Source organism: Artibeus jamaicensis, unplaced genomic scaffold (assembly GCF_021234435.1).
Source record: "Artibeus jamaicensis isolate MK-2021 breed Jamaican fruit bat unplaced genomic scaffold, CSHL_Jam_final contig_415, whole genome shotgun sequence".
Lineage (NCBI taxonomy): Eukaryota > Metazoa > Chordata > Mammalia > Chiroptera > Phyllostomidae > Artibeus > Artibeus jamaicensis.
The window spans coordinates 19,664,843-19,690,930 of record NW_026521823.1 but is presented as its reverse complement, the minus strand read 5'-3'; the positions used below and the strand labels follow the sequence as shown (position 1 = coordinate 19,690,930).

The 26,088-nt window shown below is 38.8% G+C and overlaps 1 protein-coding gene across 5 annotated transcripts in view; it reads left to right on the top strand.

The window, feature by feature from the left end:
- Window positions 1–252: 252 nt before the first annotated feature.
- Window positions 253–26,088, top strand: part of KLF12 (KLF transcription factor 12) — a 421,617-nt gene continuing 395,781 nt past the window's right edge. For 2 of the 5 annotated variants that reach the window (XM_053665635.1, XM_053665636.1), the window contains exon 1: window positions 253–680. The gene's annotated coding sequence lies outside the window, so the exon portion shown is untranslated. The other 3 variants (XM_037153237.2, XM_053665633.1, XM_037153238.2) reach the window with 2 other exon arrangements.

Genomic DNA, 26,088 nt, shown 5'->3' with positions numbered 1-26,088 from the left:
TCCCAAAGCTCAGGGGCCATGTGTAGGTTATTTTGGGAGCCGCAGCAAGGTGGTGCAGGTGAACGGGAATGGAGGCCGGAGGCTGGGGGCGGGGGCAAGGGTGGGGCGGGGTGGGGCGGGGTGGAGGCTCCGCGGACCCACCCCCCAGCCCGGCTGCCCGGGCAGCCGAGCGAGGGCCGGGCAGTGGGTGTTGCCTTCTACCTCTGCGAGCTGGGAGGGGTTAGTTTCCCACAGGGGATTTCAACCATCACACTCAAAGCCCGCCTCCTAATCCTCGGGCGGAGCGGCTCGGGGGCCCCATTTTATGGCAATAAAGCGACTTAGCGCCTGCTGAGCGAGCCCCTCCCCGCCGCCGCCCCCGCCCTCGGCCCCACCCCGGGGCTCGCCCGCAGCGGCGGGGCTTTGTTTCTGGGGAGGAGGACCCGGAGCTCTTTTGTTTGGGGGTTTGGTGTTTTCACCCCCCCGGCTCACCCCGCCCCACAACCCCTCCACCCGCGCCTCTCCGGTTTCCTGAGCTGCGGGCTGCAAGGGAGGAGAAGCGGCGTCTTGCAACCCCCTCGGCTGGGCCCCGGGGTAATTCGATGCGGGCCTGGCCAGGCTCCCCACGCTAGACCGGGGCTCGCGTCTCGGCAGCCTCCACCCACCGGCCCACCCTACATTTAGCGCATCATGTGATCCGGGTAAGTCATTTGCAAGTACAACAGTTCCCTGGGTTGCCCCCCATTCATTTCCTGAGAACTGCAGAGAGCAGCTGAGAGGCTCTGCCTGTGCGTGTGCGAGTGTGCGTGTGAGTGTGCGCGGGTGACGCCGTGTGTGTGCGAGAGTGAGTGTGTGTGTGCGCGCCCGCGCGTGTGTGTGTGTGAGAAAGAGAGAAAGGGAGAGAGGGGGACTCTGTGTGAGGGAAAGAAAACAATTTCTCCTGCTCTGCAGCTTCTGTTCAGGTCTGTGCCGATTCCGTTTCTTATCAAAATAAACAACCCCCTCCTCTTTTTTTTTTTTTTTGCCATCCCAAATCAGACCGTATTCTCTTAACATGTTTTATTTTCCTTCTGTCATCTGCTCAAGTTAAATCATTTTGGTTGGTCTGTGTTCTTAAAGGGGGAAAGTGTTGGGAAGCGGGAGGGGGCCCGGGGAGGGCGATGCTATTGCAAACCAAGTAGCGTCCGTCGGATTCGTAGAGAAGAAAGAAAGACCCCCCCCCACTAATATATTTTTTTTCTAAAAGAACTTACCAAGTAACGTGAATTAAGCAAATGTTTTTCTATCCCTAGTGGAATTGTTGGTTGCAGTGTTTGCCTGACAGTTGCCAAGGATGAGAAATAAAACACCAGGGCTGAATTGGGGAGGGGGGAGGCGCGTGGAAGTATTGATAGTTTGTCCCCAAGAATAGAGCGAGTTAGGTGAATAGCTGCGGCACCGGGGCCGTGTGGGCTGTGGGTGTGCGCTGGGGAGAGTGGAGGGGAAGGGGTTACGGCGGAGATGACACTGCTGGCATGAATAGTGGTCCTGGTGCTACATTCATTATTGTCTGTGGTCGTAATGATGTGTAACTGTCACTTGCTACAGTGTCTCGTCCATGGAAGTAGCCAGGGGCTGCCCCGTGGCTGTTATTTTCAATTACGGGGGACCGGCCGGAGTTGACAAGGGGCAACTTTGCACGTCCACCTTGGCCCGGAAGCGAAGCCCGCCTAGCCGGCCTAGGAGCCACTTCTTGCCTTAGAAACTCGCTCCGAGGACTCGGACTTGACCTTAGCCACATCAGTTGGTGTTCTTGTTAGATGCTCCCCTACAGGGAGAGGCAATCCTGTTTTTGTTGGTTAGAGAACCGCCTGTTAGAACTTTGAAAACTTTTATCTTTGGGGAAAAGGGTGGGGTGCACTCAACAGTTCTATTTCGAAGTGTATTTGAGGCAAATGCTCGGAAAAAAGTACCAATTCCTTTGTTATATGCCCTGCAGCTTCCCAGCCCCCTTCACCCTGCGTTTCGAGTTTTGCATACTTTAATAGTAATAGCCTTAATTCAATTGATGAAAGCCGACTGTGTCGAGTTAAAGGGTATTAGTACGACGGAATGTGTAATCTGGATAAACAGTTTGTGTGGTTAATATTGTCAGCTCTCTAATTTAACTGTACAGATGGTTTAAGTATGGTTCTATATGGATTGTTTTAAGCAATTCCACTGGCTAATAGAATTCTCCGCGGAGCACTCGGATATTTTATTTTAAATCAGCGTTAGGATTCTCTGTTCCTCCGTAACACCAGGGAGATGAGCAGCTCTATTTACATTTAGTGCATGTGCATCCGGTGGCTTCGGTAGACATCTGCCAATCAAACACACGTCATTCTGCAAATCCACCTAGCCGCCACCATGCCCTTTTCTTACTGGAGGATAGAGTTGTTTAGATGAGTAAATGCTTTGAAATAAATTTGGTGGCTTTTTACAGGCAGCAGCTTGTGATGGGGATAGGAGTGGTCACTTTGGAGACTGGGTGTATACCATCTTCTAAGAAATGCTCTTTGGAATTGGCGTTTAATAAAAACAGTAACGTCCCCCCCACCCCCTCCCCCTGCCAAAAAAAAGATTTTTTTTTTGCAAACCTCATTCAGATGTTGTTTATATTTTGAAAAATCACATAGGGATTGGTTATGATAAAGGGGTGTACTTTTAGGCCAGAAAATGTTTCACTGTAGAAGCTGAGTAGAAATAGGATGTTGAAGGACAAACATTTCGGTTGCATAAGTTATTCTTTATCACTGCAGCCTGCTCAATCTGGAGACTACCAGGAGTGTATTAAGCTGCTTTGAGTTGGGGAGAGAGCAATGTGAGGATGTAAGAATTGGCAGAAATGTGTAATATATTTAGGAAAGAGGTTTATTATTCTACCTTCTAATTCCTAACAATTATGAAATATAGTTAAGCTGGTAACATTTGGAATGTTTTCACATAAATTTTTCATAGTTCGTGAACTAAAACTGTGTAACTTATATAGCTGTGCCTGGTAAACAAAAAACATTCTTGAGTTTCTGTTTATTTGTGAAGTGCTTCAGTTATTTATTAATGCATATTTAAAAGACCCTTCGGTCAGTTAAACTTTACTTTGGAGTGCTTTGTATTACTAGTTATTGAATGAAACTTTTTGCGCTAATGAACTCTTAATATTTCTTTCTCCACCAAGCCCTTTTCAACAACTGATTGTCATTTGGGACAAAACTGGTCCTGGGATAGCACTTGAGACCTTGACCTTAGCAACTCTTGGCTGGTGGTTGTTTACTACAGCTGCAGCTTACGTGTGTACAGAAAGGGAAGGGACTGCAAACCTTGGTGTGCTCACTCCCCGCCCCCGCCCCGCCCCCCGGCCGAGGGAGAAACAAATGAGGATGCTTGATGGTCATTCCTAAGAGCATGTGTCGCACATATAACAGTGATAGTGTTGTGGTCATTAAAAAATATATACAGTATATGTTCCCCTGGGATTCTGTGCCCACCTCCTGTGAAGGGTTAACGTGCACTTACTTTAATGGACTCAGAGTGAGTTTTAGATGTCATATCAAGAAGCAGCTTAATGAAATAATTTGTTCTTAGATATAGGGTTTTTTTAAATCTATTTTAAAAAATTTCTTCAAAGACCTATAATATGTTTCTAAGCTTAGGCCTCCAGGTCTATAACAGAGGGCATTTGGAACTCAAGCTGGTGTTGGTTACTCTAGTATTGGGTAACCTTATCAGTGAGGTGGTGATGTTAAACAGTTGAATATATTCAGGTCCTGGACATTTTCACCATTGGACAAAATGCAAAATGTAGAATTTCATATTTATGCAAATTTGCATTAGAATAATCACATTAAAATGAAGGTATCAAATGCTTTTCTTTATATTGTAAAGTAATCCTAGAGTGTCAAATTCATAAATCTTGATGTAGTTGATTTATGTATTAATACAAAGTAGTTCATTCTACAAAACTAGAAATGGCACAAACTTACTTGAGAAGTTTTTTTTTTTTTGAGAAGTTTTTTTTTTTTTTAGATAAGTTTCTCAAATTGCGCTTCCATACTGATTAATGAATCAGAGCTAAAAATCCCCAAATAGTTTCAGAGTGGACACCATGGTTATATATTTTTTTTAGAAAACAACTTTCATTTTTGTAAATAATTCCTAAAATAGGTTTCAGTAGCTCATCTCAATCACTTACATTTTGATAGTAGAGTGGAAATACCTATATCTTGCCCAGTATTTGTTTATTTTTCCATTTTAAAATTCTTATTTATTTGTTTTTCAGTCTTCTTTTCTTTCAGAAGGTCTTTCAGTCTTTCTGTTAGGCAGTTTTCAGTGTTAAGTATGCACAAAATGTTAGGGTAAAAATATTAAAATTAAATACTGGCAACACCCTATAACCACAGCCTTAACTCATCCACCACAACTACCCCTCCCAAAATCAAAACGCATGTAAACAGATGGACCTTGCCCTGTGCCCAGAAGGTCAACGGCCGTAGGTTCAATGAGACCTGCTTGGTGGTTTGTAGGTCCCAGGCCTGTCCGGAGGACTGTCTGACTTCAGCTGGCCAGAATTCATTTCCAGGGCCTAGAACAGCCACACCCCGGCTGATGTCAGCTTTTGAGTTCTGTGGTGGAGAACACATGCTGTGGATTAAATGGTTACTTTCTCTGTATATTCTCAGTAATTATGTTACAAAAGGATTTTTCGGTTTTGGGTGTTTATTGTCATAAAAGTGGCTACTTGAGTAGTCATATTGTTCCATAAAAATTTGTTTTGGTCTGGCAGTAGATTACAGGATATTCACTCAAAAGAATTCTGCCCTGGTGTGGTCTTTCTTTCCCCTCTTCCCCCCTCCCTCAACTTAAAGTCATGCTTTTTTGTTGTTAATTTCATGGTATATATTTTAAATTGTTTTTTACTATAATAATTGGACTGATCCAAACAGTATTGCTATTTAGGTACAAGTGCACTAGCAGAAAGCCCCTGTTATTTGCTGTATTGCTGCGGGGAAGATGAGGGGGCAAATGGGAGAGCTTTGGGGTAGTTTTGCTACCTCCATCAGAGGCTGTGGAAGCTGCCACTATAAGATAGTTGCTGGCCTAGATACCCAGGGATTGTGCTTCCAGTGCTGTGTTCACCATGCTTATAGGTATACTGTAGCCCCCACCCCACCCCCATGCCTGGGGGTGTGTTTCAAGACCCCTGTGGATGCCTGGAAGGTAGATTGTATGGAACAGCAGGTACACTCTTCTCTCCTATCTTTTCATTTAAATGTAAGCACTTTATGGCTTCCCTTTGGCATATCCGATTTACTATCATCACTGCTCTTGCACTTTGGGGTCATTATTAAAAACGAGGGTGACTTGAAGACAAGCACTGGGACGCCAGGACAGTCCATCTGGTGACCTAGAAGGCTCCTAAGTGAGGCGGGGCGGGGAGCACATACACTGTGGACGGGGGGCTGGGTCACATCCTGGGCGGGACTGAGTTGGGTGTTGAGATTTCATCATGCTATTCAGAACAGCACACGATTGGAAACATTAATTATTTCTGGAATGTTCGTGTAATGATTTTTAACTGAGGGTACTGCAACCTCGGAAAGCAAAACCATAGGTAAGGGGGGGCCCACTGTATGTGGCTTTTCAAAATAATTTCTGGCGTAGTGTATATGTATATGCTATGTATACATATATTCACCATTTTATATATGTATATATGTATGTGTGTATATATAATATTTATGAATGTATTTTATATTCCTTATCTATAGTTATCCCCATACCATATATATTATGGCCAAGAATTACAGTAAAAAGCCCCCCCCACACTTACGTACATAAAAAATGGGGAAAACAGTTTGTTTTTTCAAATTCTGCATTTAGTAATACTACTACTGCTTTTTTTGTTTACATTAACAAACAAAATTATTACAGAACATGGAAACAACACTGACCCCCCCCCAAAAAAAAACAACCAATGAACCAATAAACCTAATGGCGACAAGATGGGGTATTGTAAAAAAATGAAGAAAATTAAGTAAACTACCTTAAGAAAACCTTCATTTATTTCACAATTAGGTTTCTGAGAAGATTCTATGTCCTGGAATCCAGACTGATTTAAGTGACAGAAATACCAGTTTGAGTCAGGACTCTCCTGCTTACTAACTCTGGGTGACCTTGTTAAATTTCTTAATCTCTCTGGGTCTGTAAAATGGGAAGAATAATGCATTTGGCAGTGGTGAAGGCAAAATGAAATCATTCATGTAAAAATATCAAGTACTGGTATAGCAAGTGATTGACAGGAAAACCACTCCCTCCCTGCTCCCTCCTGCTCTCTCCTCCTCCCTATCTCCTGCCCCCTTGCCCTAAAAGACTTGAACTTTCCAGCCTCTCAAAGTGAGCTTATAAATTACACTTATGGAGAAGGAATTTCCGAGTGTGGGTAGAAAACTTCTGGCAGTCAAAGGTCATGAATTCCATTCCTGTCTAACCAGAGATTTGCTCCATGACCTTGAGAAGGTCACTCTTAAAAGTTTCTATGTAGCTGGTATAAAAGTTGCTCTTAACATCATGCAAAGCAGGTGAAGTAGCTGAGCTTGTTAAATGACAAGAAATAGGTGAAATTACAGTTCCCATGATCAGTTACAGAAAATTGAAAATAAAGATCAACAATGATTATTTGGAGATTATGAACCTCTGGGCTTCTTCTTTAATGAGTCAACTCAAACTTGCTATCAAACAGGTCATTAAAAACGCTCTTAATGGTTTTTTATAGAATCATTAAATTTGTGCTGTTGTCCTATAATTTAGCACAGTCTATTAAACTGCAAACGTCTAGTTAAGCCAAGGTTCTGTTGATTAGGCTATGCCTGATTTATGACTTAGTGTCCCTTGGTCGGACTCGGACATTGCTGTCACACAACATATGTGCCATAACGGGAGGTGGATGTTGGAGATTTTACATGGGTATTTGAAAAATTATTGAACACATTTTATTTATATGCACAGCTTTATGCCACATGCATTTCTCAGTGTTCTCGAAAATTTGAGAAAATTAAGAACAATATTAATTTACATAATTTCTCCCTAGCTCCATTTTCTGCAGTTAAGAAACAAAAAAGTGTTTTTTCAGACTTTGCGTAAACACTCTTTTCTTACAAGAGGAAAGAACAAACACAAACTAGCTCATCAATGTAACTCACTTCAGACTCTTAATGTGTCCTGCAGGTACTTTGCCTGACTCTTGTTCGTGTAATAACAATCATGGTTAAACATCCTTTTTTGTGTGAGTCTTTGTCATCCGTTGCTTGAAGAATATGCTGGGTTCCAGTCTGTATTCTTTGGCCCCATAGCACAATTTCTGATGTCAACTGCTTCTCGATTTGCCCTGTCCCCTCCCAATAATAGGCCCCATGAGAGCAGGAAATGAATCTTCTTCATAGTTACTTTACTGGCTTCTAACACAGTGCTTAATATAGTGACTGATTATATAGTGCTAAAATCCTTATTGAAAGAACAAGTTGAGGAATGTAGTCCACATGATAACCCTTCGGTAGCTGAATGCCAATATCCTGGTCATTTCCTACCCAAGTCTTTTTATCTCTACCTACTATAAATATATTCAACCCCATTAGCCATTCCACAATTCAGTACATTTTTTTGAAATTTGTTTTCTTCTTGCAAAATGAAACCTTGCATTGGAGTCAAGGCTGGATTTGAAACCTGTAAGCAGTTGTTAGCTAACTGAGCAAGTTACTTCTCCAAGTCTTAGTTTACTCATTGGTAAATAAAAAACAAAAAGAACAAATAATGTCAACATTGCAGCATTCTTTTCAGGATTCAAATTATGGTAGTGTTTGGAAGGCATCTAGTATATGGAACCTTGTACATACTTAGTGCTCAATGATAAGAGTCTGTTCCAATATATTGATGCCTCTTTTAAAAGCAGACATTCAGAATGGATAGGAGCACAAAATGAAATAGCTATTCTTTTTTTATAATGATTTTATTTATTTATTTTTAAAGAGAGGGGAAAGAGAGAGAGAGAACCATTAGTGTGTGGTTGCCTCTACTGGGCAACCCTCTACTGGGGACTGGCCCACAACCCAGGCATGTGCCCTGAGTGGGAATCCAATTGGTGACCCTTCGATTCACAGGCCAGCACTCAATCCACTGAGCCACACCAGCCAGGGCAAAATAGCTACTCTTTCTTGTACAGCTACTGTAATAGAGGTTAGGCAGTGTGTTTTTCATACATTAGGTCATCTTTTGAATTTTATTTTTATTTTTGATTTTAGAGAGAGAGGAAGGGAGAGAGAAGGAGAGGAAGAGAAACATCAGTGAGAGAGAGAAACATTGAATGGTTGCCTCTTGTAGGCACCCCAACTAGGGACTGAACCTGCAACCCAGGCATGTGCCCTGACTGGGAATGAAGCAGTCACCCTTTGGTTTGCCGGAAGATGCACAGGCCAACCAACTGAGCCACACAGGCTGAGGCAGGTGTTAGCATTTTTGTCAGTACTCTTTAGGAAACAGGTATGTGTAGTTGACTTTCAAATAATTGAGACTGTGAATATAATATGTTGGTGCCCCAAAGTACCTTTTACATACAAATTTTGGCTTATGAACATCGGGTTATGAATGCATTTTGTAGGCTGTTGGGCGATGCCTCTGCCAAGTGACGTTCTCCTGCCGCCCTTCTGTGAGTTTGCCACATTTGAAAAAACACTTGAAAATTTTACTTTTTGTCTTTCATTAACAAAATGAATAGGAAACAGGGGAAAATGGAAGTACTGCTGCTTTTAGTTATGAGAAGCAGGGTGTATTAAGTACCCTGTTACGCAGTTGAGACAACTCATTAGCTGTGCTGGAAAGTGAGTCTTTACTGCAAATACTCAATGGGGTTCAGCTGATAAATTTTGAAAAATAATATTGCAGAACATGAAATGCTGTACGTCTGTTTTCAATGACAGACGTACATTGAAAAATTGTGTGTGATTACAAATTTAACAATTGATTGTACATTTAATAGATTGTACATTTCATAGATTTTACATTTCATAGATTGTGTGTGATTACAAATTTTATAATTTATCTTTTGTCTCTTGGACTGGGTCTTTTAAAAACATGTCTGGTCCCTTGGCTTATACACATTTGAGTTCGAACATGTTTTTAGAAGTGCATCGTATACATACATAAAAGGAGATTCCCGCCCTGGCCCGTGTGACTCAGTTGGTTTGAGTATTGTCCCGTAACCTAAAGGTTGTAGGTTCGGTTCCCTGTCGGGGTGCATTCCTTAGATTGCAGGTTCCATCCCCAGTCTGGGCACCTAATGTCCCTGGTATGGGCATGTGTGGGAGGGAACCAGTTGATGTTTCTCTCTCCCTCTCCCATCCTCTCCCCCTTCCTCTCTAACAAGCAATGAAAAGTGTCCCCGGGTGAGGATAAAGAAAAAGAGATTTCCTTCTTTATGAAAGAATACTTACTGAGTACACGTGTATGATGTTTTGGTGACTGTTTTACAGATGTAGAAACGGATTATCACCTAAAGAATGCCATCGCGGTCAATAGCCAGTTAGCTTCAAAGCAGAGATGTGAACACTGGAAAAAAGCCTTTGAACTTCCCTTGTATTACTTTTACTTCCTCCGTGGTGAAGAAGATTTTCCATTTAGTCTTATGATAGAGCAAAAATTGAGAGTGTATGCAAATAAATATTGCATTAAGTGCATTATTTTATTGTAGATTATACTGACAATAGTACATTTACTAGAATACATTGACTAGAATGTTTACTTCCATACAGAAGCCACTTCTGTGTTTGCTAATGTATCTATTGGTTGACCAAAAAGTCCATTTATTTTTTCCATAAGATCGCTTTAGTCATGTTAAGTTGTCTGTAACTGCCTTCAAAACAATTCTGTTAGATTGTATTGTGACAGCTGTGATATCAGTGTGCATTCAAGTAAAATTTATCCAACGAGGTGAATTTTTGTGTAGCCATTTTAATATTGGAGATGGAAGAAAATATGCAACATTTTCAGCATATTAGGCTTTATTATTTCAAGAAAGGTAAAAACGAAACACATAAAAGGATTTGTGCAGTGTGTGGGGAAGGTGCTGTGACTGATGGAACACATCAAAGTGGTTTGCAAAGTCTGGTGCTTGTCATTTCTTGCTGGACATTGCTCCATGGTTGGGTAGACCAGGTCACAGTGAGTGAATTGAGACATTGAGAACAAGTAACGTCATACCACACAGAAGAGAGCCAACATATGCAAAATATCCAAATCAATAAAGTTATTGGTGAAAATAAAAAGTGTATCTTTTATTTTAGGGAAGAAACCATACGGAATTTTTTTGCCAACCCAATACTAAAATACATTATGAGACCTAATTAAAAAAAATTTAATAGGCAATTTCTACAGGATGTTCCATAGTGATAATAGACCAGTAAATTCTGGTCAGTGTGCATTTTGCTATTTGGTAATAGACCAGTAAATTCTGGTCAGTGTGCATTTTGCTATTTGGTAAAGCTATTAAGTCAAAGGCATAATAAAAGTAATAAAAAATCTTATCTTTATAAAAATGCCTACTTATCCATTTGAACTATAGCTTCAACCATGTATCTGGAATCCAAAATGGGTAGGACATCATCATTAATGAGCTGAAAATCAAGTAGGGGGGGACAAGATTTATATAGATAATTAAAATACAAAGTAATTTGTGATAAATGGACCAAGTGCTGTAAGTTCCTTTAAACAGAATTCACGGGGAAGATATTGCTTCTGTCTCAGAGACCAGAATTTCAGGGATTGGCAAAATCCTTCACGGAGATAGTTTACTTTTTATAGAAAAGCAAAGCAAACCTGCAAGTGGAAGAAAGCAGATTAAAAAGGTATTCTGGCAACTGTGGTGATTTCACACCTCCTTTTCTGTTATCTTTTCGAGCTGATGACTTTATGGTGTTTTGATTAAACTTCTGTCATTTGCCACATCATGAAAAAATGTTCTTCTCCAAAAATAAATCCTAGGATATACTTGGCTAGTAGAGCATGCAGTGTTATAATGAGTTTAAGAAAAGTGTATTTGGGCAAAACAAAAATAATAATGAATAATTAATAAAATGTTAAATTCAGCAATAATTAAAAAATGTTAATATTTACTAATTAATAATTAGTAAAATGTTAATATTCTTTTACCCTGGCTGGTGTAGCTCAGTGTATTGAGTGTGGGGCCTGTGAACCAAAGGGCTGCTGTTTTGATTCCCAGTCAGGGCACATTCCTAGGTCGTGGGCCAGGTCCCCAGTAGGGGGCGTGCGAGAGGCAATCACACATTGATGTTTCTCTCCCTCTCTTTCTCCCTTCCTTCCCCCCTCTCTAAAAATAATAAAATCTTTAAGAAAAATAAAATATATTTTATGTGATATTACCTAATGAATTTTTATATTGCTGAAGAGATTTGAGGTATAACATTATTTATAAATTATGCAATTTTAGCCTTGATCAAAAATCTTTGAATATAGGAATAGGAATTTTTTTTTTTTACAGAAGAACCACGGAGGGAAAAACTTAAAAACCAATTAGTTTTATAGGAGGTAAGAGTCAGTTGTAGTTTATCACAGGTGTTGTTTGAAGGGATATTTATTTTTATTCATTGCTTTTTTATTGTATTTTATTCCTGTTACCATTTGTTCCTCTTGTACGTAACCCTCCCCACAGTCACCATCCTGTTGTCCATGTCCATGAGTCCTTTTTCCTTTTTGCTTGACCTGACCCCTCCACCCGCTCCATTCCACTCCCTAATCCCTTTACCCACCCCCAGCTGTCATCTGCTCTCCATCTACGAGTCTGTCTTTGTTTTGCTTGTTAGTTCAGTTTGTTTATTAGAGTCCACATATGAATGAAATTATTTGGTATTTGTCTTTATCTGACTGGCTTGTTTCACTTAGCATAATGTTCTCCAGGTCCATCTGTGCTGTCATAACGGGTAAAATTTTCTTCTTCTTTATGACCGAGTAGTATTCCATTGTGTAAATGCCCTATAGTTGTTTTATCCACTCATCTGTGCATGGGCACTTGGGCTGCTTCCATATCTTGGTGATATTTAGTAAGAAATTATACATAAAGTTGGTTAGATATTTATTGAGTGAAATTCTCTGGAATGTACATAAACTTTTCTACTTTAGGTATAAATTCAAGACACTTAAACAAAATATTTTATTTTGAGAGAGTATGTAAGGAAAAAGAAAATAACTCTTAATGAGTCTATAAAGAACATTGATGGAATTATTGTGTACTGAGTCCTCTATTGGGTGTGTGTATACCAGGGTGCAAGGCTGAAGGAGTTGTTTTATTTGTAAACAGTGTGGTAATGAAGACAGTTTAGGATACTTGAGAAGCGTGGGCTTGTAAAAAATTGCTTAATGCCTGGTGGTTTACAGAGCAAGGTTAGTTTCATCTCGACAGTCCTGTAAGGTGGAGTGCACATCTTAGCATTTTGTTGAGGAAATTAAAGTCACGTGTAGGAAAATGACTAGCAGGTAGCTGACTCAAAACTACAGCCTCGATTTCCGACACCAGTAAAATCATTTTTTCATTTCATTCCACTGCTCTCTTTCTAACTTCTACTCAGTCTTAATAAGCCAAAAATTTTAAAACCCACATTGCATGAAAGAGTGTCCACCATCTAGTGTCTAGCTCACATGAGATAGGTGTTCAGTGAATATCATTGACTGAATTCTTATCCCCTTCCAAAATGCACTTTAAAAGGACATTAAAAAGCCCCTCATTTTTATCGGCTCAGAGATATCAAGCTGATCAGTCCTGGAACAGACTGGGCAATTAGAGGCATCCAGAATTCTTTGAGGAAAATAAGGGAGGTGGTTCATCTCTCACCATGTACCTGGGCTTGTGCTGAGAATACATAGGTGAGTGAAAGCTGCACTTTGTCCTGACGTATAGGCAGATCACAGAAGTGTCACGGCAGAGTCCCCGTGATTAGTCCCCTCTTCTGGATTAGTGCACTTTCTTCATTTGGATCTTTAATGTCCCTAAAAATAATGCCCTAGATATTTCCAGATTTATGTCTCTTTTAAGTACTTATTTCTTACCAGAAAAGCTTTTTCCCTGTAAGCATGTATTTTTTATAGTTTCTTCCTCTTTCAAAAAATGTATATTGCACATTTATTGTATTTAGAGTGTGTATCATATGTGTTAGAGGCATTAACTCTTTTAATGTTTACAACCAGCCCAAAGCTAAGCGTTTATGGTGTTTATTTTTTATTTTGATTTTTTGAAGTTCTCAACTTACAAGGGTGCTTCCACTTATGGTATTTAAATGTGACTGTATTATTACTTTTGTATCTCGGTTTTATGAATGAACAGTTTACAATCTGTAGGAAATAAGCTTTCTTCTCTGTAAACTCGCTGGGTAGAATTTGCAGATGTATCTCTCTGATGTAAGTAGGTGTCCATGTGTGCAGACTTTAAACATTATTTAGGAAACTCATTTTTCTCTTTTTCACTTGACTCTGTAGCCAGCAGTAGCGGCATCCTGTGCCCCTGAGGCCCATGCCATCAGAACGACAGTGTAGCCCTTCAATTTTCCTTTGTGTTGTAAGTCTATTCACACACATTCACACAAGGTTTTCTGATCACTGCTTATAAAAATGGAATTATTTGGGGAAAGTATTTTCCACTTAGTTTTTCTTTCTCTGTGAGTTTGTTTATTTATTACATGGCATGTTTTCCATGACCATTTCTCCCCTACCCTCTTCCACCTTTACTCCCCGATCACTACACTGCTATTTGTGCCCATGAGTTTCTCTTATTTCTTTTTGGCTCGATCCCTGCACCACTACCCTCCCCCCTGCCCCCGACCTCTGCCTAAAGCTGTCAGCCTGCTCTTTCTGTCTCCATTTTGCTTGTTAGTTCAGTTTGTTCATTATTTTTTGGAAACTATTTTCAACTTAGTTTTTTTCATTCAATACTGCCTAAGGGAAATCTTTACACCCAGCTGCTATAGCTCTAATCCATTTAAAAAAACCCACAAAAAATAAAAAAACAACAGCTGTTGCATAATATTCCAAGGTATGGTTATATCCTAGTCTATTTAACCATTAATTGATTGGTGGGTAATACTTTGTATCCAGTTTTTGCCACTAAAAACAATATTGTAATAAATATATTTATATCTGTACCCTGAGGACCTATGGAATAGATTCCTAGGGTGGAATTACCATTTCAAAATGTTCCCACATGGCTTTAAAAAAAAAGAAAAGGCTACAGCAGTTTATGTTTTTACCAGTAATGTGGGCAGTAACCCTTTCCTTGAAAATCTATCATCAGTAGTTGACACTTACCTAAGTCTGATTATTGTGTGCAGTGGTATCTCATTGCTACTATAAATTAGTATTTCCTGACAGCTAGTGACCTTGAACATCTTTTTCTTTGTTTGTTGCTTAATTGGAATTGTTCTTCTTAAGAACTGCCCTTCATATTCTTTGTCCATTTTCCTATTTGGTGGTAGTCCTTTTGTGGGAATTCTTTATATATTACAGCTATTAATCATTTGACTGATACCTGTATTGCAAATAATGTTTCCAAAACTGATCTTTTCCCTCATATCTGTTCAAAGAATAGCTTTTGACATAGAATGTTTTTAGTTTTTATATTATCGATTCTTTTTCTTTGTTTTATTTAAGGTTTTCTCCACTGATAAAATAGACATGTAATCTCTTACATTTGGATTTAAGGTTTCTCTTTCCATTTTGGTCTTTAAATCCATTTGGAACGATTAGTTACATGTCGAGTAAGTCAGGGGTCCTGCTTTTATTTGCTTTCAGTGTGTAACTAATCCGTTAATATCAGTACCACTTTTAAGTACCATTGTTTTCCCAGTAAATATAATTCAACAGTTGTCATATCTTACATTCTTTTATATCTTATGGTAGTCCTAACTTTTTTCTTTTTTAAAATAATTTTCTTAGACACTTTCAGACAGGTAAATAAACTTAAATTTTAAATGAATATTTTTTATCCATTATACCACCTTTCCTGGTGCCAAAATGCATGAAAACCCTGTTGTGGTTTTAATTAGAATTGCATTGTTGTATATAATCTGGGGGAAATGAACATTGTAATGTTGTTTTTAGTGCATTATACCATTCCAATTCAAGTTCCTGGAATGTCTTCAAATAGAAACGTCTTTCTATTTGATTGTGTATTATTATATTTCTTTATAATATAATATAGTATTATATAAGGAATATTGTTCCTTACCAGAGGATATGTTTTTCATTGATTTTAGAGAGAGAGAGAGAGAGAGGAAGGAAGGGAGGGGGAGAGAGAGGGAGGGAGAAGGAGAGAAAGAAAAGTTTCTATTGGTTGTTGCCTCTACCTGCACAGACCAGGGGTCAAGCCTCAACCTAGGTTCCTGTCCTGACCTGGAATAAAGCCGTGACCTCTCAGTGTATGGGATGATTTCAGACTATGCTTAAAAATATGTTAATACTTTATTTTTATTGTTTGTTGTGTCTCTAATTTAGTTTTAAATACTTTATAGGTTTTTTGGGGCTATTTTGTATCTATTGCAATAACATGAATTTTGTGTATAGTTTGTTAATAATACTGAATTAATAGCATCATTTGATTTTTGACTGTCCTGTCAGACTTCTATTCCTTGTCTTACTTGGTCTTGATACATTGTTACTATGTTTATGTCTGTTTGATTTTCTAATATTTTGTTAAGAATGAAAAACTATATACCCGTGTTCATTTTTTGAAATTATATTTTATTGGTTATGCTGGTACAGTTGTTTCCGTTTTCCTCCCCTGGTCTCCCTTCACCCAGCACTCCTCATTCCCCCAGGAAATCGCCACATCACTGTTAGCGTTCACGGGTCATGCAAGTAAGTTCTTTGCCTTCTCCATTCCCATACTGTGCTTTACATCCCCGTGGCTGTTCTGTAACTGTCAGTTTGTGCTTGATCCCGCACCTCTTCATCCATTCCCTGACACCCCCCTCCAACAGGTACCCATCAAAACACTCTCGTATCCATGATTGTCTCTGTTCCTTTTGTTTGCTTAGCTTGTTTTTGAGATTTAATTGTTAATAGATATGTATTATTGCCATTTTCCTGTTCCTAGTTTTGACCTTTTTCTTAAATAAGTCCTGTTAACATTTCATATAATACTGGCTTGGTGATGATGAAGTCCTTTAGTTTTTTTCTTCTCTGGGAAGCACTTTATCTGCTTTTTGATTCTAAATGATAGCTTTGTTGGGTAGAGCAATCTTGATTGGTTCCTGCTTTTCATGGCTTTGAATATTTCTGCTAATTCCTTCTAGCCTGTAAAGTTTCTTTGGGGATGACCTTGTAGGTAACTAACTGCTTTTCTCTTGCTGCTTTAATGATTCTCTCTTTATCTTTAACCTTTGGCATTTTCATTATGATGCGCCTTGGAGCGGGCCTCTTTGCATCCATCTTGTTTTGGACTCTGTGCCTACTGGATTTGCATGTCTACTTCCTTCACCAAATTAGGGATGTATCCTTTCATTATTTTTTCAAATAGATTTCCAATTTCTTGTTCTTTCTCTTCTCTTTCTGCAACCCCTATGATGCAAATGTTGGAGTGCTTGAAGTTGTTTCAGAGGCAGCTTACACTATTCTTGTTTATTTTGGATTCTTTTTTCTTTTTTTCTGATTGTTTTTGCTTCCTTACATTCCAAATTATTGATTTGATTCTCAGCTTTTTCCACTCTGCTATTGTTTCCCTGTAAATTGTTCTTTATTTCAGTTAGTGTAGCCTTCCTTTCCGACTGGGTCTTTTTATGCTGCTGAGGTCCTACTAAGTCCCTCAAGCATCCTTATAACTAGTGTTCTGAACTCTGCATCTGGTAGATTGCTTATCTCCATTTTGTTTAGCTCTTTTTCTGGAGTTTTGTTCTGTTCTTTCATTTGGGCCATGTTTCTTTATCTCTTCATTTTGGCAGCCTCCCTGTGTTTGTTGGTATGTAATATGTAGAGCTGCTATGACTCCCTGTTTTGGTCCCATGGTCCAGTGTAGTAGGCATCCTGTGGCATTCAGTGTTGCAGCCTCCCAGCGTCTCCTATTACCCAAGCTGGGTACTCGAGAAGCACCCTTCATGTTCCCTGAGTGCAGTCTCCTGTTGTAGTTGAGACTTGGTTGCTGTTCATAGGTGAATGGGAGGGATTTATCCAAGCCAGTCAGGTGCAGACACTGGCTGTGACCACTGACCACCAACCTCGGCCTTCTGGAGGATCAGCTATACTGGGGCTGGATAGTGGTGCTCTGACGTGGTCTAGAGCTGTCTATAGGGTGTGCAGGCTCTAGGATTTCTGGAGTGGTGCAGGCCAAGGTCAGCCCCCATCTCTGTTCTGCCCAAGCCACGCTGCATGAGCTATAAAGCAGTTTGAGATTTCTGCTACTTGCACTGGGCTTAGAGATTCCTTGGTGAAGCCAAACTATGAATCTAGGCTGGCTGCTGCTAGTGCCTTGCCTGGGGTGGGCCACTTAGCAAGAGGTAGGGGAATTGGGGGCTCACTGAGGCTGGCTGTTACTTCTTTGGATTTTAGATTTAGGAAGTAGTGAAGCATGAGCCAAGACCAGCCAAATACATGGAAAGGTCTTGGTTAACATTTTGGGTTGGCCCGTAAATTGGGTGGGTTGGAGTCTCAGGGGAACGTCAGGGTGAATCAAACAGTGTTAGCCAGGTTGGTGGAGTCTCAGATATGGCCCCTGCCTGCTTGTTCTGTTGCTCTGTGAGGGGAGGATTCAGAAATGGACAGTGGCCTTTCTCTCTGAGATACAACTGTCCCCGAGCTCTCACCATGATGCCAGACACTCCAGTTCCTCCCTGTATGTCACTGGTGCCTTTCCAGCTATTACCCTGGTGCTGGAGCCCAGAGGGAGTGAGTCTGATTAAGTCCGTGTGTGGGTTCTTTAAGGGGAACTGCTTGGGACTCCTGACGTTTCTTCTGCTGACTCGATCCCTGCAGATGTTTGCAGCCAGAAGTTACTGGGGCCTATCTTTCTGGCACTGGGATCCTGGGTTGAGGGGCCCAGTGTGGGGCTGCAACTCTTTGCTCCCAATATGTACCTCCTGAATTTTTATCAGCCACGTGTGGAAGTGGGACCAGCATGTTCTGCATCCCCTCCCCTCCTACCAGTCTGGATAGATGTGGTTTCCATTATTCTGTGGTTGTCAGAATTCCACTCAGCTAGCTTTCTGGTGGTTCTGAGTGAGCGTGGTTCTATATTTTAGTTGTAATTTTGATGTGGTTGTTCAAGGAGGTGAGCCATATCTGCCTATGTGGCCATCTTGACTGGAAGTCTGGTCTGTAGTTCTTATTTTTTACCTTTAATGTCTTAATCTGATTTTGCTTTCAGGGTATTCCAGACCCTTTAAAATAACTTGGGAGGTGTTAGGTTCTCTTCTTTTTTTGGAATAATTTGTGTAGAATTGATACTATTTCTTCTTTAAAAGTGTGGAAAAATTTACTGGAGAATACATCTGTGTTTAGAGGCTGATTTTTTTTGGGCGGGGGGAAGGTTTTAAATTATAAATTTAATTTATTTCATACCCATGGGGCTATTCAGATTACGTATTCATTTTCAAATGAGACTTCTTAGTTTGTGTTTTTGAAGGAATTGGCATTTTAATCTAAGTTATAGAATTTATTGGCATAAAGTTGTCAAGTTCTTCTGTTCTTTTAATGTTTATAGATTGGTGTTGATAATTTCTGAAGTTGGTGGCTTATAACCTTTTTGTTTTTGTCTTGATCACTCTGACTAGAGGTTCAGCAATTTTATCAATGTTTTGAAAGAAGCAGCTTTTGGTTTCATTAATTTCTTGTCTCTAATATTTTACTTTTTAATAATTCATTGGTTTGTGATCTTCATTATTACCTTCCTCCTGCTTGTCACAGATTTAATTTGTTTTTCTTCTAGTTTTTTAAGATGGAAGCTTAGAATACTGATTTTAAACCTTCCTGGGTAAGGATGTGATTTTTACTCTAAAGTTTACTTTGAGTACTGCTCTTTTACATTTTTGTTCAATTGAAAATATTTTCTAATTTCTGTTGTATATCTTCTTGACCTTGAAGTATTTAGAATTATGTTGTTTAATATTCAGAGGCTTGGGGATCTTGCATATCTTTCATATATTATTTTCCAGTTCACTTCCATGGTTTTCCAAGGATTCATGATTCTGATTTTTGAAAAATTTGCTGAGATTTTTTTATTGCTCAGAATATGGTATATATTAGTGAATGTTACATGTACAATTGAAAACAGTGTATTCTGCCATAGGTGAGTGGAATATTCTATAAATGCCAGTTTGGTCTATATTATAAGTGTCAATTAACCAAGTTGGTTAAGTTATCTTATATTCTCTAAGTTATCTATATTGTTAATTGATTTTTTTTGTCTCCTTGTTCAGTCAGAATTAGGGAGGTAAGAGTTTAAGCATTTAAATACAATTGTGAATTTGTCTAATTCTCTTTTCAGTTTTTGCTATGTATATTTTGAAGTTCTGTCATTAGGTACATACTCATTTAAGATTGTTATGTTTCCTTGATGACTTCACTCCTTTTTAATTATATAATATCCCCTTTTCCCTATTAAACAACATATAATTGGGTGTTATTTTTTAATCCAATCTATTGTCTCTAACTTTTATTTGGAATGATTTGATCATTTATATTTAACATTTGTAGATGATTGGGTTTGTGTCTACAACTTGCCTTTTGCTTTTCTTTTTGACTCATGTTCTTTCCTCTTATTTTTCTGTTTCTTATGTTCTTTGGGCTTGATTATTTTCCTTGTTTAAAAAAAGATTTTATTTATTTTTTAAAGAAGGGAAGGGAGGGAGAAGGAAAAGGGAAGAAACATCAATGTGTGGTTTTCCTCTTGTATGCCCCCTACTGGGGACCTGGTCCACAACTCAGGCCTGTGCCCTGACTGCGATTCGAACTTGGAGACCTTTTGGTTTGCTGCAGGCTAGAGCTCAGTCCATTGAGCCACACCAGCCAGTGCTGGGATTGATTATTTTTTTTTAGTATTCAATTATATCTCCACTATTGCCTTATAAATTACATCTCTTTGTTTTATATTTCTAGTGGTTACTCTAGGGTTTACACTATACATCATTAACTTTTCAGAGTCTATCTTCAAATGCTATTACACCATTTTATGATATCAGAATCTTACAACAGTGTAATACTGTTTTTCTCTTCCATTGTTTGTGCTATTTTTTAATATAGTTATACATGTTATAAACCATGCATTTCCTAGTCACTGTTTTTTTTTTTAAAGAGACAGTTACCTTTAATAGGGATTAAATGTGGAAAAACATCATCTTTTTTTGTATTTCCTGATTTTTTTCTAGTTGCAGGGTTCTCTTTCATTGTTCTAAATTTCTATCACATTACTTTTGCCTGGAGACAGTTCTTTAATATTTTCTGCAGTGCAGGTCTGAGGCAGTGTCTTCTTTCAGCCCTTGCTTGTCTGAAAAAGTCTACTTGTCTTTTTTCTGAAGTGTTTTGTCTGAATTTTGTATTCTACGTGGACAGCTTTCTCCCCACATAAAGGTGTAGCTATATTGTCCTTTAGCTTACATAGTTCCTGGAGAGATGTGAGATGTCTTTGGCATTCTGATATTTTGTTCCTCATATGCAATGTATCTCTCTTTCTCTGGCTGCCCTCGGGGTTTTTTCTTTAACTTGGGTTTTTAACAATTTGGCTATGATTTGCATGAGGGTGTTTTCATCTGTAATTATTCTGCAAGGGGTTCTCTAAGCTGCTTTGATTTGTAGTTTATTGTTCTTCCCAGCTTTTCATAAGCTTACATCCATCTTCTGCCCCCATTTCTCTCTTTTCCTTCTGTACTATTTGGACTGTTTGCTTGATATTGTCCCATAGGTCCTGGATCCTAGGCAAATCCCCCCAAGCCCCATTTTGTTCTCAGTTTAAATAATGCTATTGATCTCTCCTCAAGTTTACTAATTCTCCATAAAGTGTCCAGTCTTTCATAAGTTCAGTGAAAGAATTCATCTATCTTGCATTTTCATATCTCTTTTTAAAAAATGTCTTTCACTTTTCTGAATTTCTATTGATGACTGTTATCCATTTTTTAGATTCTTTTACATTTTAGTCACAATTATTTTTAAACCTTAATTTGATAGTTTCAACATTTCTGCCATCTCAGGGTCTGCTTATGTTGATAGCTTTATCTCTTGACAGTGGGTAACTTCTTGCCTTGTTTTGGTGACTTGTAACTTTTTATTGACTGCATGAGATTATATATAACCCAACCGTAGAGCTTAAGTAAATAATAATTATGTAAGAAATGGACACACTTCTTATTCTGCATGGTGTTAGTGTCTGTGGAGGGCAGGGTAGATCGATCTGGTCAGATGTGCTGAGTTATTGATTTCTGTTAAACTATCACATCACTAGAGGCTTCAGATTCCCTTGGGAATGCATTGCTTTCCCTTGGGACTTCTGTGAGACTTGGAGTGCTACCGAGTGTTTCTTCTCAGTGTTCTTGCTATACCCTCAACGTCCAGCCAGCCTTCAACTTTGCTGACACGAAGGACCTCTTTCTGTGCTTTTGTCTCTATCCCTGTCTGGGAGGAGTTGTGGATGGGGAGTGGGTGGGGTTTTAGTTCTCCACCTCAGCTGCAGTCTTAGGCAGGTGCACTTAAACCTCCATTGGGACACTGTCAGGATGCCTGTCCCTTCTTCTTGTGGTAGCTAAACCTCTGCCTTGTATCCATGGCAGGCTTTTGTTTCAGTGAGCTTCCTGTCTCTCCATCAGTGTGGCCATTCTCTTGTTTGTGTTGCTATGGAATTCTGGTCCTGCGTGAGTTTCCCTACTTTACCCCAGAGGCAGACAAGTAATTTTCCTAATGCTCTGTACAGGGCCCGATGTGTGTGATTCCTGGTGCCCACCCTGCAGCTGCTATTACTTGAACTTCAGAAGAGGCATAGCATAGGCACAGGGTCCCTCCCTCCCTCCCTCCCTCCCTCATTTGTAAGTGCAGGTATCTCTTTTCTCTCCAGCAGCAGTCCACCTTTACCTGGATGGGGCAGGAGTATGTGCTGCCCCTGTCCCCGCGGCAGATAGCTTTTGCTTCATTTGATAGTGGAGTCTGGGATGTTAGCTGATCCCTAGCTGTATGTCAGCACTTTCCAGGGAGGCCCTCTTAGGTTTCCTGTTCTTTCTGCAGGCTTTGTCTTGGCCCTTGGAGGAGGCTTGTGCCAAAGAGCAGGCGAGTGGCTGTGGAGTGCCCTCCTGGGGTACTAAGTGACATTCAGCTTTTAAGAATTTGTTAACATTTTAGTGTTTTTTTAAAATCTACTTAGAAATTTAAAACATTTCATTGCAGTAAAAACCACCTCACACAAATGCACTATCTTAATTACTTTTAAACCTTCAGTTCAGTCATGTCAAGTAATTCAACAATATCCATATTGTTGCGCAGCAGACCTCAACCTTTTTCATCTCGCAAAACCGGAATCCTTGGCTCTTTGAAGAACAGCTCTCCCCATCTCCCCTCCCGGGAGCCTCTGGCAATTGCCACCGTTCTGCTGTTTCTTACCTGCTTTTATGCCTCTCCACCCTTTTTCCATGGTCATGGCCAAAGGCAATGTCCTATTTCTCTGTGAAGAGACTGTTTACCCACAGGAACCTGGATCACCTGGGTGTCTTGTGACTTTGTCCACTCTTCCATCCAGAAAAGAAATAAATGATTTTGTGGGGTATTCAGCTTATGTAAGAGTTTTCTTTCTGTACCTGTTTAGCTTCAATGTGCTTAGACTTCTTTTTTTTTAATACAGTTGAATTTTTTTGAATCATCCACTGTTAATCTTTTCCTACTTTAGGTGAATTTTATAAAACACTGTTTTGGAGGATTTGTTAATATTGAACTATCCTTGCATTAGGGAAGAATGCTTGCTTTTTCATAATGTATTGTTACTGCACAACTTTGCTCGATTCTGTTTGCTACATTGGGAGAAAATTTAGAATATATACATCTGTAGTGACAAGTGGAATTGGGCTATAATATTTTTCTTGGTGTCGAATCATTTTTTTATTAAGCATGTTAGGGGATGCATAAATTAATTAAGAAAATAGTCATGTCTTTTCATGAACTTAATTGGAATTTTTCCTCAAAGGCTGACACTCAGGTGCCAGCCATTGGACCGTGGCTCTAGCCCGCACCCCCTCCTCCCTGGCTGATAGATAATCTTTTTCTCTCTTTCCTCTGTATAGTTGCCCATTCAAGTTTTCTCTTTTTTATTGTATCAAGTTTCGGCTGAGAAATTACCTGTTTGGTTTGAAATTAAAAAAAATAAATTTATTGATAGAATTGAAATACAACATTGTATTACTTTTAGATGTATAACGTAATGAATTGATATATGTGTGTATTACAAAATGATTACCATAATGAGTTTATTTATCACCCATTACCACACATAATTATGGTTGCTTCTTTTTCTTGTGATGAGAACTTTCAAGATTTACTTTCTTGCCCTGACTGATGTAGCTCAGTGCATTGGCCATCATCCCACAAACAAAAAAGTCACTGGTTTGGTTCCCAGTCAGGACACATGCGTGGGTTTTGGGTCAGGTCCCCACTAGAGGACATGTGAGAGACAACCGCATAATGATGTTTCTCTCCTACTCTTTCTTCCCTTCCTCTCTGTCTAAAAATGAATAACATAAAATCTTTAAGAAAAATATTTATCATCTCAGCAGCTTTCAAATATGCGATACAGTGTTGTTAATGTAGTCACAGTGCTATACATTACATGCCCAGGACTTAATCCTAAAATTGGAAATTCTTTGCCCCTGCTCCCCACCACCGTGGCAACCACCAGGTATCTGTGGCTCTGCCTCTGTGTATCCCCCCATTTGTTTACAGTTTTAAATTTGTCATCTCAGGATAACATGCCATATTCTCTCTTGTGTAAGAATATTTCTAGTATAACACATGTGAAAATTCTTTCTTATTCCAGTACTATTTTTTTTACTATTGCTTCTTATGTTTTATAAGTCAGTTGGCTATTCCATTGATTTTATTATTTTTTCATAAAAAAGCTTTTAGAAGTTTAAAATTATTTCTGTTCTGTGTTTTCCTTTCAGGACTTTTGCTTATATTTTGTCAATTCTCTGTCTTCTTTCTTTCTTATTTAAAAAAAAAATCTTTGACTATGAAGACATTGAAGTTAGCAGTACTGTTCTGAATATGTTCTTTGCTATATTCTGTATGTTTTTAAGGAGGAATTAGTCTCCTTTTCATTGTTTCTAATTTTTCTAATTTTACTTTAATATATTGTCATTTAGTTTGTAACGTTCTTGTTTTCTTTAAGTCAAGGATTTCTAGTTACACATTGAAAAATTTTCAGTGTTAACTGTTTTAGGTCTTCAGTTTTGCATTTACATTTAAATTTCTACTTCTATTCAGAGACCATAACTTGTAAAGTATTCTAATTTTTAAATCACTATGATTTTTATATCTAAGTATATGGTTTAATTTTACAGATATTCTGTAGATATTTGAATAAAATATTTTTTCTGTTGAGGAATATGATATATTTTTAATGTTAAGAACCGATTATTGATTTGCTCTAAATAATTTTGTTTGAACAATATTTTCTGTTGATTTGGTAAAGATGTATATTGAATTCTGCATTCTAATCATATTTTTGTCTATTAAATTTTTAAAATTTATTTCTGTTTCTTTAAAATTGCATAATGTAAGTATCACAAAATTTACTATCTTACTCATTTTTGAACATACAGTTCAATAGTATTAAGTATTGGGTTGGCCAAAACGTTTGTTTAGTTTTTTTCATACAGTGGTGCTATTAGTGCTTAGTTGTCTTTAATGTTATTTGAAACAATATTATTAGATTGTTTTGTGACAGTTGTCATATCAGTGTGCATTTAAAAAAACATCAAAATTGGTGAATTTTTTCAAAGCTTTCATATTGAAGGTAGAAGAAGATACGCAACATTTTTGGCACATTATGCTTTATTATTTCAAGAAATGTAAAAATGCAACTGAAACTCTGAAAAAGATTTGTGCAGTGTATGGAAACGGTGCTGTGACCGACTGAACGTGTCAAAAGTGGTTCACAAAGTTCCTTGGTTCTATTGACGTTTTGGCCAAATAATTCTGTGCTGTGGGGCCGTCTGATGCATGGGAAGATGTTTAGCAGCACCCCTGGCCTCTACCCACTAGAAGCCAATAGCTGGAGATAGCTGACATACTCAGAATATCCAAATCAATAAAGTTATTGGTGAAAATCAAAAACATGTCTTTTATTTTACAGAAAAAAAACTACGCAGACTTCTGGCCAACCCAATATATTCACTTGTTGTGCCACAAATGGCCAGAACTTTTTCATCTCAAAAACCGGGAACTCTGCACCCATGTATCTCCCCATCCCCTTATCCCGCCCTCGGGCAACCATCACGCTACTTTCTGTTTCTGAGTTTGACTATTTTAGAAACTTTAGTCTAAGTGGAATCATAGACTTTCTGTGTGGGGCTTGTTTCACTTAGTATAATGACCTCAAATTTCATTCATGTTGGAGAATGTGTCAGATTTCCTTCTTTTAAGGATAATGTTACATTGTATTTATATACCACATGAATATGGGTGTACACATGTCTCTCATGTCCCTGCTTTACATTCTTTTTAGTTATACCACCAGAAATGGAACTTCTGTATATTGAAGTAATCAAGTGTTTTGTTGTTGAAGACTTGCTACACAGTTGGCCACAGCAACTGCATCACTGTGCATTCCCACCAGCCATACACCAGGGTTCCGATTTCTCCACGTCCTCGCTAATGCTTGCTATTTTTTCAATTAAAAAACAAAACAAAACAGTAGCCATTCAAATGGGTGCAGAATGGTATCTCAGTTTAGTTTTGATTTTGCATTTTCCGAATAATTAGGGATGTTGAACATTTTTTCATGTGCTTATTGTGTATCTTCCTTGGAGAAATGTATATTTCAGTCCTTGGCCCATTTTTAGATTGGGTTTTTGTTGTTGA